General features: G+C 35.0%; 1 protein-coding gene across 4 annotated transcripts in view; it reads right to left on the bottom strand.

The window, feature by feature from the left end:
- Positions 1 to 14,017, bottom strand: part of SLC26A3 (solute carrier family 26 member 3) — a 76,950-nt gene that overhangs the window by 45,073 nt on the left and 17,860 nt on the right. For 3 of the 4 annotated variants that reach the window (XM_074268341.1, XM_074268340.1, XM_074268338.1), the window contains exon 2: positions 2,309 to 2,372. The gene's annotated coding sequence lies outside the window, so the exon portion shown is untranslated. Of the gene's footprint in view, positions 1 to 2,308; positions 2,424 to 14,017 lie in introns of those variants that run through there. The other variant, XM_074268339.1, reaches the window with a different exon arrangement.

Genomic DNA, 14,017 nt, shown 5'->3' with positions numbered 1-14,017 from the left:
CTCTGAACATTTTCTATGTGCCCAACTATGTGTGTAGTACCATGGGCATTACAAAAAATAGTCAATACCCTCAAGAAACATAGAATACACACAGACAACAGTACAGTAATAGTGCAAAACACTACATGATTATAAAGAATGGAGGCTAGAATAGTTGGGAAATGTTTCATAAAAAATTCAGGCAAGAGTTGAGCCTCAAAGGAGACATGTGATTTGGAGGGGAAAAAAAGGAGAGGAAAAAATAAACAAATTTTAAAAAAAGTTTGTGGGCCAAGGAGAAAACCAAACCAACTGACTAGAGGAAAGAGTTTGTTTCAAGAGATAATTTTGAATAGGCAAAAGATTAGGAAGACTACTTAATAGTAAAAATACCCTAATCTCTATTGCTACCTTTCAAGCTAATAAGAAAATATTTTCAATTCAACCTACATTTATAATACAGGCTCCTTTTCCAAGGAATTTGTAATCACATATAAAGGAAAATACCCACCATGGACATTGTTGGAAGCCAATTGGGAATGCCTAAGACAACTACCCTGAGTTTGTGGGGTCACAGGGCAGGTGGTTCCTTTCTATCCAGCATTCTCTGAGACTAGCTAAGACCAGCCATTTTAAGGCACCGGTGCCCTAGACAGGCCTTGGTGGCAATTATCAGAAGCATTCTGCATACTCTGACTATGTAGATCCTTTTCTTTTTCCTTTCTTCTCCCTTTTCTTCTTCTTCTTTTTTTTTTTTTCTATTTTTTTCCTCCTTTTCTTCATCTAACAAGTCAATTGGCAAGCATCTATAAGCCTCTACTATGTTTCAGGTACTATGGGAACCACCAAGGCAAAAGTGCAACAGTCATCCTCCAAGGATAATAATAATAATAACAATAATGAGGAGGAGAAGGAGGAGATGAAGGACATTTATATAAACACTTACTGTGTGCTAGGCACTGTGGCAAGCACTTGATCATTTTTATCCCATTTAATCCTTGCATCGACCTTGGGAGATAAATACTATTATTAGTTTCATTTTTCATATGAAAGAAACCAAGGCAATCAGAGATTAAGTGATTTGCCCAGGTCATAGTTTGAATCCAGATTTGAATTAGTCTTCTTAACTGCAGGCCTGGACTCTAACCACTGCACCATCTAGCTTACATTCTACCAGAGAGAATTCTAGTGAATTTGGCTTGCCAGTAGAATCCATGGACAATGCTTAGCACTGGAAATAGCACTCAGTGTTAAAAAAGATGAATGAATTCTGAAATAGAGAGATATTCTCTAAATTCCTGCTTGTCTCCTGGAAATTAAAAACCTGCTATGATGTACTTGGTACAAATGCAATACTACTACACAGTCTCATAGTATATACATGAATAGAATCAGGCAGCTCAAGAATGAATAACTATTATCCTTATTTTACAGAAAAAAAAGTACTGCAGAAAACTTAAATATTTACTACAATTACAAGATAGAATTGAGACACAAATTAATCTCGTAAGTCCTGGTCTAATGAACTTTTCATTACATCAACTTGCCTTTCTATTACAGAATCATTGAAGTTATAGAATATTAGAGGTAGAAGCAGCTTTGAAAATTGCTTAGTCTGACCCTTTCATTATATAGGTGAAAAAATTGGGGCTCAGCTGGATGAACTGACTTATTTAAGATTACATGGCAAACATCATTCAAGACTCAAGACAAAGTAAACTTTCTCCAAATAGCTTCATGTTATTTAAAGCATTTATTTAGTACCTGCTGTGATCCAGACCCTGTGCAAAGTGTGGGGTATATAAAGAAAGACAAAGACAAATTCTACTCTTCAAGATTGTAGAAAATATTTGTTATTCTCTATATTCTTCAAAAGACATTTGTTAAAATCACTTGCTCAGACAGTGGCAAGCCTGGGACCAGAGCTTAGATCTCCCCACCATGGTTTAGTTACAAAGATAAAATTAAATAGACAGTCAAGAGAGCCATTAAAATCATTTAGGCAAGTACCTTCACAAGTTTGAAAAAGTTGTTTTTACTTGGAACTATCCCAATAGTCAGTTTTCATGGCTTCAACTCAGAATGATTGACCAAATATTTTCTTCTCTTTGACATTTACAGATTGACTGTCCCAAACACTAACACATCATAGTTAAAGAAATGTTAACAGCACATATATCTACCAATAAATAATTTTTGTAAAAAAAAAAAATGAGCTCGGGGCTATTTATCCTGTTTAAGGCACTTCAAAGATTAAAACTTTATACCTTTATTCAGAGGCATATCATACCTAAAAGACAAATGTGAGTAAAAGAAATTCTACTCTTACCTGTTCTATCCTTGGTGAAAGTCATCAAAGACAGAGCAAGAATCCAACGATAGAGCCAATGTTTCTGAAAGACAAGGGACATAGCAATGTGTTTCTACTCACTTTGTTTCCGTATGGATCGAACTTTCTATATATAGATATATATATAGGTTACATAAGACTGTGGGGAAATGAACTTACCATCAACTTTAATAACTAACTTTCATTAACTTTTACAACAATGGAAAGACTGCACTGTGGTCTTGACCTTTGAGACTCTGGTCTCAAAGTGGAAAGGATGATGACAATCAGCTCCTTAAGTTACTTGGAAGGTTGTGAAACTGAAGATTGATGTGTCTTTGTAATGGCCTTCATCACTTTGAAGACATTTATATAATCAATGTCTATACAGAAATTTAAAGCGATATATATATATATATACCTATCTATCTATCTATATCTCGCTTTAAACTTCTGTGTGTGTGTGTGTGTGTGTGTGTGTGTGTGTGTGTGTATATTTTTTTTTTCTTTCCCCCACATTTTATCTTGTGTAGTTTTGGCTGATATTCCAATTATGTTAGAGGATCAGAGGGAATATTTTAGATAAAAAATTTCATAGCAGGGAAGGGACCATAGAAACGATCTAGAACACTGCTTCATTTTTCAGACGAGAAAATTGAGACTTAGAGCAATCTAAGTTGACCTGTTCAAAGCTACATGGTTTTAAAGCTACCTAGGTATATATCAACAAGCTAAATAGAAATCACATCTTTTGATTTCCAATCTAGTTCTTATTCCATCTCATAGCTACTTCTATGCCAGAGAATATGCCAGAGAAGTACAAGGGCACACAGATCAGGACATACCAGGTTCTAGTACAATAATTGCCCTTGAAACAAAAGTGCTGTATAATGAAATGATTTGCAGGTCTAATTTAATGATATACCCATTTAATTAATAATGGCAATATGATTTCAGTTAAACAAAGAATTTGAATAGGTCCTTAGAGTCTCTTCATGAAGGGGATCTCAGAGGCTAACCAGCACAGAACAGGATTGAACTAGATAGGTGGCTTCTGAGTCATGTTCCAACTCAAAATCTAAGATCTTGTGACATTTTTGACAATAGCTGGTTAGCAAGCCTCTACTTGAACTGATGGGGAACCTACTTTGTTGTGAGGCTGCCTATTTGATATTTAAGTGACTATAATTATTAGAAAATGTTTCTGCCTCACTAAAATTTCCATTCTTTATTCTTAGTTATGCCCTTAAAGGTCAAGCAGAACAAATCTAATTCCTCTTACACATGAAAGACATTAAAATCCTTAAATGCAATTGATCACAGTCCTACTACATCTTTTTCACCCCAAGACAAACATCTCCAGGCTCTACATATGGTATCTGATTGTTTTTTTAATTTTTAAATTAATTTTATAATTATAACTTCTTTTTTGACAGTACATATGTATGGGTAATTTTTTACAACATTATCCCTTGCATTCACTTCTATTCCGAATTTTCCCTCCTTCCCTCCACCCCCACCCCTAGATGGCAGGCAGTCCCATAAACGTTAAATGTGTTATAGTATCTCCTAGATACAATATATATGTGCAGAATCAAATTTCTTGTTGCACAGGAAGAATTAGATTCAGAAGGTAAAAATAACCTGGGAGGAAAAACAAAAATGCTAACAGTTTACACTCATTTCCCAGTGTTCCTTCTCTGGGTGTAGCTGATTTTGTCCATCAATTGGAACTGAATTAGATCTTCTCTTTGTTGAAGATATCCACTTCTATCAGAATACATCCTCATATAGTATCATTGTTGAAGTATATAGTGATCTCCTGGTTCTGCTCATTTCACTCAGCATCAGTTCACGTAAGTCTCTCCAAGCCTCTCTGTATTCATCCTGCTGGTCATTTCTTACAGAACAATAATATTCCATAACATTCATATATGGTATCTGATTGTGATCTAGTTTGTAAATGTATTTCATAAAATGTGTTGCTGTTTAGGTATATTTTATTTTGGGTTTTCCTCTCTTTGCTTCTCATTGATTTCCAAATTTTTTTCAGGTTTCTTAGAATTACTCCCTATTTGGACTTTCTTATGGTGTAATAAAATTCCAAAAATATATGTATCATAATTTATTCATCCATCCTCCATTTTTCTTTTGTTCCTCTTTTTTCCAGCACAAAATGATTTTTTTATTGTTTTGGTATGAATATGGGACCTGATGGCTTGCAGAGGCTTTGTTGTACTACATGTATAGGAAGTCAGCAATGTAACTAGGTCAATGAAGCAATGATATTGACCCCCTTAACTTAGCTTTTTTTGGGGGGGTGGGGTTGGCTTAGATTTTTTTTCAAAATAGATGCAAAATCTATTGGGTTTTTGGAATTAGGTATACAACTCTATTGATTTTTTGTAGTAGATTTCCATTGAAATGAATTTGGGGGATATTGGGTCTCCGGTATAAATTTAAAGGGAGCCATATGGATTTGTCAAGTAACCAGGAGGTTGAGTGAAAAAAGATAGAATTGGGCCTGAGAGCATTAGCTATATGGCCAAAGGAGCTTGACATTTGGGACAAAGAATCTGCTGCTGTAGATGAGAAAACTTGTATAAATAAATCTTTGCAAAGAACAGAAAGGACAGAGAGGATACTTCTTGATGAGGGGAGTGGAGGGTGTAATCTGTAAAGTTTACCTTTTTTTCCCTTATCCTAACTTCTAATCAGATGGGTAGAAGGGCTAGTACTTTTCTTAAAGAGTGAAGTAAAGCTTCAGGGTCGTACAGTAATGACTGTAAGTCAGTCAGATTCCATGACTAATGACAAAGTCAGATTCCACTTTTCTAACAAGGAAAAAAAAGACATGGCAATGAACTCTGAACTCAAAAGCTCAATATTTATCCATGATATTTGTAAGGGTCTTTATTTTTTTTACCTTCTTAGTGAGTTGAGGAAGGAGAGAACTTGAAAGTGGAAATAAAATAAAATTGAATGAAATTAAAAACGGGAACCACATAGATAGCTGGCAGTAGCCAATAGATACAATACATAGAGTCCATAGCGTTTGGTGGAGATGATGCATTAAGGAAAGCAGATTTAACCACAAATTCAGTAGAGTATTATCTGATAGAATATCATGCTTTTCAGAGAAAAACACATTAGGGGAAGTCTATGGGGGAACAGCAACATAGAAAACATCACCAGGCCAGGACCATATTTATTTATGTGCTCCTCCAGCTGAGTACTCTGGCTGCATATTTTTTCCTATGACCATGCATTCTTCCTCCTGAAATGTGTATATTTTGGGGGAAAGTGTGCTCTAGATCTATAGAGGAAATTTTTTATTGTTACTTTTCTTACTACATTATTTCATTAGATGATTGCTTTGAACTATGTTCTTTGGCTAGTTAACTAATAAAGGTAAACATTTTGGTGGAAACTCTTGGCTATGATTTGTAGTGGATATAGAAAAGTTGAATCTTTTTTTCTGTGTGGAATCTACTCTCTGAATTGGTAGGTGATCCATGAATATAGAAATCTATATCTCTTTTTAGTCATTGTTTTCCTTAATGTCATTGTCAGACAAGGTCACTTTTTGATTGCCTGATACTTAACTTTTTCTTTGTTACAAGAGAAGTTCAATAGAGATGACACATTGGGGTATAAATGTGATAAAAAGGCATAAATAGAAATTATAAATTGGGAAAAATAAAAATTAATGATAGAAATGAGAACCCCATATATATACATATGTATATATATATATAATACAGTAAGATGCTAACTTCCATTATTCTGGATATGATGCTTAATACAGAACAAGGCTACATTTGTGCTCTATTTGCCTTGTCATATCATTGATTCATAATGAACTCACAGTCCACTAAAACGCCAAGATCATTTTCATGTTTTCTTATAATGGTTCCTCCATTCTGATATTATGCAGTTAATTTTTAACATGTTTATTTCTATTAAATTTCAACTTATTATCCTCAATGTGTTGTACTAGATGTTCAATCAATTAAATTATCCCTCCTATTTAACCTGAAAATTTATTTATTCATCCAAAAGACATTTTAGTAAATTTCTGTGTTGTACAAGACTAGCCATGATTTCATATAACTTGCTGATTAAAGGTTGTTCCCTGGGGATCTTAGAGATTCTCCTAAACTCCCAGGGTGATGGTGAGCCATTAATCACTAATTTTGGATCTATTCACTGAACCAGTATAAATCCACCTACCAATACTATCATCTAGCTCTCATCCTTCCATCTTGTCCATAAAGTTATCATGAAAAACTTTATTAAATGTCTTGCTGTAGTTAAAACATATCATAAGCATATATTTTCTTAATTTGAAAAAACCAAAGGACCCATAATTGATAAAGCTATGCAGTCTCATCATAATTACCACTTCCCTTTAAAAATACAACTTAGTAGTTCCAGGATATTCTAGGATCTTACCAAGAATCAAAGTCAACTTCATCATTTGATAGTTTGCCCCATCTCCTCTTCCCCTCATTTGCTTGTTTCCAGTCCTGTAGCACATTTCCTATTCTCTACCATTTTTCAAAATCATTGAATTCAAAGATCATCAATAACATCTGCTACATTGTGGTGAGTAGATTTTCCTTTGAGTTTTATGTGCTTAAATGATATAACTCAATTGATGGTTTTTTATTATTTAATTCATAGATGTCAAACATATGGCCATAATACTCATGAATAGGCTAGATTAAACCAGATTAACATGTAAAAATTGTGAAATTTTTAATAAAATAAATAAAAATACATTAGAATGTCAATAATATTAATATGTGGTTTTCTAAGTCAATATTCAGTCTGCAGAGATTCTTATGTACGATTTAGTGTCCTCCATTTCTGTTTGATCAATCTAACTCATTTGTGTAGTATTGAATCAGATTTCCTGTGTTTTGACTAGATTTGGCTAACTAGAATAAATAAACAATAGCTACTTTTAGTCATAATTTTATCAGGGATAATACTGATCCTTGACTTCCCAAATAATGATTATCTTTCTGAAAATCCATTTTCAAAGGTTCATGCCATGTAGAAGGAACATCTCATTCTGTTTATTTACACACTACCATTAGGAAATATGACAATTTGCTACTTTTGTCTGTACCATGAAAGTTGACCCTAGAATAAATTCCAATTATCAAGAAGCAGATATCTCTCTGTTGGCCACATTTCTTCAAGAAAGGCTCTTAGCAGAAAGAAGGATGGAAGGAAATGGATTGACAACCCAAAATCTAGAATAGAGAGAGGTTAGGAAAAAATATGTAAAATAATCCAAAGTGTCAAATATCATTTTTTTCTGCCCAAACTTAAAATTTATAAGATTTTTAAGAAAGAATATATAGAGAAATTAAGAGAAGATCCATTGTGAACATAGTTTTAAAATCCACGCTTCCTAATGTCAATTGATGGAAGAAAAATTCCTTACAGGTACAAATGGGGTGGTGGGGTGTGGTGGGGAGTGGCAAGACTTGATTTTAAAATATTTATTCCTGGTACACTATGTACAGGCTGAAAATTCACCCTAGTGCTCTTGATACAATTTGTAAGGATAAGTCACATTTTTTTAATTGCTTATGGCTTCTTCAATTCATTTGACTATTTCCTAAAGTATGATGTTTCATGCAACAATATTGGAATAAAAGAATAAATTTTATATGTTTAAAATATTGCAACAAACTGTCAAAAGTACAATTCTTTTCCTTCCTCTCTCTCTCTCTCTCTCTCTCTCTCTCTCTCTCTCTCTCTCTCTCTCTCTCTCTCTCTCTCTCTCTCTCTCTCTTTTTAAATAGCTACGGTCCCCCTCCCAATGCAGCATTACTCATTTGGGAGGCAGAATTTCTGGTAAAACAATGTATGCAATAATGTAAGGAGGATTGAACTAGTCATTTAAGACCATATTCTGAGTTATGAAACATTTTTATATGAACTTTCATCACATAAAAAAATGGTTTCATATGTATTTAAAGATTTTGGGAGGGGAAAGAAAAAGAAAAAATTTATATTTTCAGAAGAGAACTGAATTTTTATGTCTTCATTCTTATTGCCAGGTAACAAAGGCTTTTGCTCTCTATTCATTTTTCTTGACCTTTTTGCTGCATTTGACACTATTGGCTTTTTCACTTGAAACTGTCTTTTGGTTACCCTTATTTCTCTTTGGCCATTCTTTTTCTCTCTCTTTTGTTGTATTCCTTTTCCCCAGTCATTCTTGAACTGTTGTTCCCATGTCTCATTTCTTTCCCCCTTTCACTCCCATCCTTCTTCCCAAATCTGTATCTTTAGCCATGATCTCTCATAAATCTCTAGCCCATATTTCTAGTTGTCTAAATCTTTACGTAGGGACAGGGAGATGGCTCAGTGGCCAGAGTGCTAGACCTGGAGTCAGGAATTTTAAATCTGGCTGCGGAATACTTAGTAGCTGTGGGATCCTGTGCAATTCATTTAATATCCATTTGGCTTAAACCATTGGAGAAGAAAATGGCAAATCACTCCATTATCTTGGTAAAAAAAATCCCATAATGGGGTTAATAAAAAGTCAATTGAACAACAACCATACTATCTTTCTGTAGATGTCTAATATTCAAATATTTAATTCTTGGTTTTCCTCCCAGACCAGCTACCCTTTCAACTTCTCAAGTTTTGGTCAATGTCACCACCCTCCAAGTAATGTCCCAGGCTTGAAGTCATATTGAAGTTACTCTCCTTTCTTGTCCTGACTTATCCTGTCCTGTCCTGACTGTCCTGTCTTATCCTGTCCTGTCCTGTCTTCTCCTTTCCTCTTCTCTCCTTTCCTCTTCTCTTCTGTCTTCTTTTCTCTCCTTTTCTTTCTTCTCTTCTCTTCTCCTTACTTCTCCTTTCCCCCCTTTCTCTCTCTCTTTCTCTCTCTCTTTCTCTCTCTCTGTCTCTCTCTCTCTCTTTCTCTCTCTCTCTTCTCTCTCTCTCTCTCTCTCTCTCTCTCTCTCTCTCTCTCTCTCTCTCTCTCAGGAGAAAATGACAAATGTTAGAGGGGGTGTGTGAAAAAATTGGGGCATTAATACATTGTTGGTGGAATTGTGAACTGATCAAATCACATCAGAGAGCACTCTGGAATTATACCCAAAGAGTTCTGTGCATACCCTTTGACCCAACAATACCACTATTAGGTCTTTTCCCCAAGGTGATCAGGAAAAAAAGAAAAGAACATATATGTTCTAGATATGGCATCTCCCTTTGTGATGGCAAAGAACTGCAAACTGAGGGGAAACTCATCAATTGGGACTAAGTTGTGGCACATGATTGTGATGGAATACCACTCTGCTATAAGAAATGATGAGCAAGCTAATTTTTAAAAAACATGGGATGACTTGCATAAAATAACGAAGAGCAAAATAAACAGAACTAAGAGAACATTGTATACAGTAGCAGCATTATTGTTCAAAAAATAACTATGAATCAAGAATAAGTTATACTAGATTAACTTTATTTTCTTTCTTTTGACAAGTTTGCTAGAGTAATGTATCAAAAGAATTTTGATTAAATAGGTTTTAGTTATGAATTGCAATACATTTTCCTGTGTTATTCTTGTTGTTGTATATATTCTTTTTGTTGACACTGAGATAATAGAAAACTAGGAGGGACAAATGAAACATTTTATGATAGGATCCAAATAGATCTTGACAGGTTAAAACATTGGACCAGCTCTACTAATAGGCAACATAGGATAAAGAAGGAGCACTAGGTCTGGTGCCAGAGGACTTGGGTTTGAATTCTGACCAGCATGTTACTTGTGTAGCCTTAGTTTAACTTTCCTCAACTCTGAAGTGAATAGACTGAAACAGATGATTCCAAAGGTCTCTTCCAGCTTTAAATCTGTGATTCTATGAAAAATGAAATTTAACAGTCTTAGAAATATAAAGTCTTTATATGAACTGATGCTAAGTGAAGTGAACAGGACCAGGAGATCATTGTACATAGCAACAGCAAGATTATACAATGATCAATTCTGATTGACATGGCTCTTCTCAATGAAGGAGATGATTCAGGCCAGTTCCCATGGTCTTGTGATGAAAAGAGCCATCTGCACCCAGAGAGAAGACTGTGGGAATTAAATATGAACCACAACATAATATTTTCGCTCTTTTTATTATTGCTTGCTTGCATTTTTGTTTTCCTTCTCATTTTTTTTTTACTTTTTGATCTGATTTTTCTTGTGCAGCATAATTGTGAAAATATGTATGGAAGAATTGCACATGTTTAACATATATTGAATTACTTGCCGTCCAGAGGAGGGGGGTGGGGGTAAAAGGAGGGAAAAATTTGGAATATAAGATTTTGCAAGGGTAAATATTGAAAATTATCAGGGGCAGCTAGGTGGTGCAGTGGATAGAGCACCAGCCTTGAATTCAGGAGGACCCGAGTTCAAATCTGGTCTCAGACACTTAACACTTCCTAGCTGTGTGACCCTGGGCAAGTCACTTAACCCCAACTTCAAAAAAAATTATCCAAGCATATGTTTTGAAAAAAAATTTAATAATAATAATAATAATAATAATAATAAAAATGTAAAGTCTTAGAGCTAAGTTCAAAAGCTGAACTTTACAAGTCCAAGATAGGGGTGACATGACTAGATGTTCATCTAAACTAGAACTTTGGCTTTGAGTGGACTTTAAGCTCAATCTAAGTCATTAGTGTGATATAGCTGTATTAAAAAAATTTATGTGATCTTCAACTTCATGAAGAAGTAAAATATTCAAGGAAAAAAGAGTCTATCATCCTTCTGAATTCTTCCCTGGTCATACCAAATCTAGAGATCTAACCTCAGTTTAGTGTGTCATATTTTAGGAAGGACATTGATAACTTAGAATCTGGGGCAGGAAAAGATAAATGATGAAGAGTTTGAGATCATGTAACATAAGTATAACTTAAAGCAGAAGTGGGGAATGTCTGGCCTGCAAGATGTATAGGCCCATGAACTCATTTCTCAAGGTAATTACAGGTGATGATGAGCTGAAAGCTAGGTACAACGGCCTCCCACTGTTTGAATTCTATAAATTGATAATTTTGTATGACCCAAGAATGATGTTATAAATACCCAAATGGTCCTAGGCAGAAAAAAAGTTTCCCACCCCTGAGTTAAAGGAATTGAGGATGTTTAATCTAGAAAAGAAAAAACTCAGGGGAAATATGCTAGCTGGTTTAAGTATTAAAAGATTGTCATCTAAGTTGGGAAATAGGTGTGTTCCTGATCCAACTTAGGATCAATGGGTAAAAGCTGCAGAGTAGTAAATTTAGACTTGATGACAAGAAAATCTTTCTAATTATTGTTGTTTAGTCAATTGCAGTTTTGTCTGACTGAGACCTCATTTGGGATTTTCTTGGTAAAGAGACTGGAGTGGTTTACAATTTCCTTCTCCAGTTCATTTTACAGAGGAGGAACTTGAGGCAAATGGGGTTAAGTGATTTGCCCAAGACTACACGACAAGGAAATGTAAGACCACAGATTTGAACTCAGAAAGATGAGTCTTCCTGACTCCAGATGCAGTACTCTTTCCACTGCACCACCCAGCTGTCCTTCTAATATTAGAAGTATCCACATTTGGAAAAGACTGCCTTGGAAGATTGTGGGTTCCATCTAGCTATAGGTTTTCAAGGAAAAGCTTCTGAGCTCTTATTAGAGATTTTTGTAAGGGATATTTTTAAGCTTTTTATTTTCAAAACATATGCATAGATAGTTTTCAACATTCACCCCTGCAAAACCTTGTATTCCAATTTTTTCTCCCTCCCTTTCCCCACCCCACCCATCCTAGATGGCAAGTAATCCAATATATGTTAAACATGCAATTCTTCTTTACATATTTCCACAATTATCATGTGACACAAGAAAATCAGATCAAAAAGGAAAAAAAATGAGAAAGGAAAAAAAGGCAAGCAAACAATAACAAGGTGAAAATACTATGTTGTGATCCATATTCAGTCTCCATAGTCCTCTTTCTGAATGCAGATGGCTCTCTCCATCACAGCTCTATTGTAACTCACCTGAATTAGCTTGGTATTAAAAAGAGCCAAGTCCATTGCAGTTGATCATCACATAATTTTGTTTTTGCTGTGTACAGTGTTCTCTTGGTTCTACTCACGTCACTCAGCAACAGTTCATGTAAGTCTTTCTGAAATCATCCTGTTGATCTTTTCTTACAGAACAGTAATATTCCATTACATTCATATGCCATAGCTTATTCAGTCATTCTTCAACTGATGGACCTCTACTCAGTTTCCAGTTCCTTGCTGTTATAAAAATGGCTGCTACAAATATTTTTTGCACATGTGGGTTCCTTCCCCTCCTTTATAATCTCTTTGGGATACAGGCCCAGTAGAGACAATGCTGGATCAAAGAGTATGCCCAGTTTGCCAGCCCTTAGGGCAAAGCTCCAAATTGCTCTCCAGAATGGTTGGATCAGTGTACAACTCCATTAACAAAAAAAATAGTTACAAAGTACCTGGTACACAATGCTTCATCTTTCAATAAATGAGTTACTAAAGCAATATTCATGATAAAATGATTAGATGGTAGATCAGGCTTAAAGAGTCAGAAAGAACTGAGTTCAGATTTACCTCAGATACTTACTATCTATGAGACCCTGAATAAGTTACTTAATATGTTTGCCTCAGTTCCCTCATTTGTAAAACAATCTGGAGAAAGAAATGGCAAACTACTCCAATATTTTTGCCAAGAAAATCTCAGATGGAGTCACAGTGTCAGGCATGACTGAAATGATTGAATGACAACATTCATGACTGGATAAAAATAGTCCTTTGATTTTAAGATTGCCATAGGGCTTCTTTCCTTTGCTTTGAACTCCCCAGGGGCACACACCCCCTTCTCTATTCCAGACAGACTCATCTCTTTATCGTCTCCCATAGGTCATAAATATTTTCATGTCAAATGGGCTCTTCTTGTTTTCTGCCAATCCAATGCTTATATTTCAGAGTTCAACTCAGGCCTCTCCCCTCAGTGAAAACTAAGGATCCTGGCTCAATATCATTTTAACTTAAATCAAAGGAGATTCCCTCTTGTTATAGTTATATTAGCCCAATCTAATCAAACCAGAATTTATTAGGATCCTGCATTGTACAAGGCACTGTGCTGGGTGCTAAGTCTATAAAGAGAAACACATAATTCTGAAAGAGTTTCTAAATATTAAGTTACTTTATACAATTTAGTACTTAATTTTTTTCTGTCTTATAATGTTCTGTTATTGCCTTGTGTTTATCAGTTTCATCCTTCAATCTGACTATAAGTAATCCAAATAAATAGCTAACTGATATTTACAGAGCACTTTAAGGTAGATGCTTAAAGCAATACTAGTGTCAGATCTGCAGACGACTGGCTGACAAAAAGAGAAAGAGGAAGAATACTGCTGGAGAGTGTAAGCATGCCTTCCAGATGTTGATGAACTGGGACAAAAGGCTTATTGCCTAACTTTATGTATGGTGAAATATATACACTATCTTCTTTGATCTTTGTAACAGCTCTATAAGGCAAGTACTATTTTCACCACTTCATAGATGACAAAATTGAGATTCAGAATTCAGGGATTTGCCCATGATTATGGACCTAGTAAGAATCCAAAGTAGGATTTGAATTTGAGTGTCTCCTGATTCCAAGTCTAGTGCTGTGTTTAGTATGCTATTATATCTTTCTAC

Source organism: Sminthopsis crassicaudata, chromosome 5 (genome assembly GCF_048593235.1).
Source record: "Sminthopsis crassicaudata isolate SCR6 chromosome 5, ASM4859323v1, whole genome shotgun sequence".
Taxonomy (NCBI): domain Eukaryota; kingdom Metazoa; phylum Chordata; class Mammalia; order Dasyuromorphia; family Dasyuridae; genus Sminthopsis; species Sminthopsis crassicaudata.
This window is presented reverse-complemented; position numbering and strand designations above follow the sequence as displayed.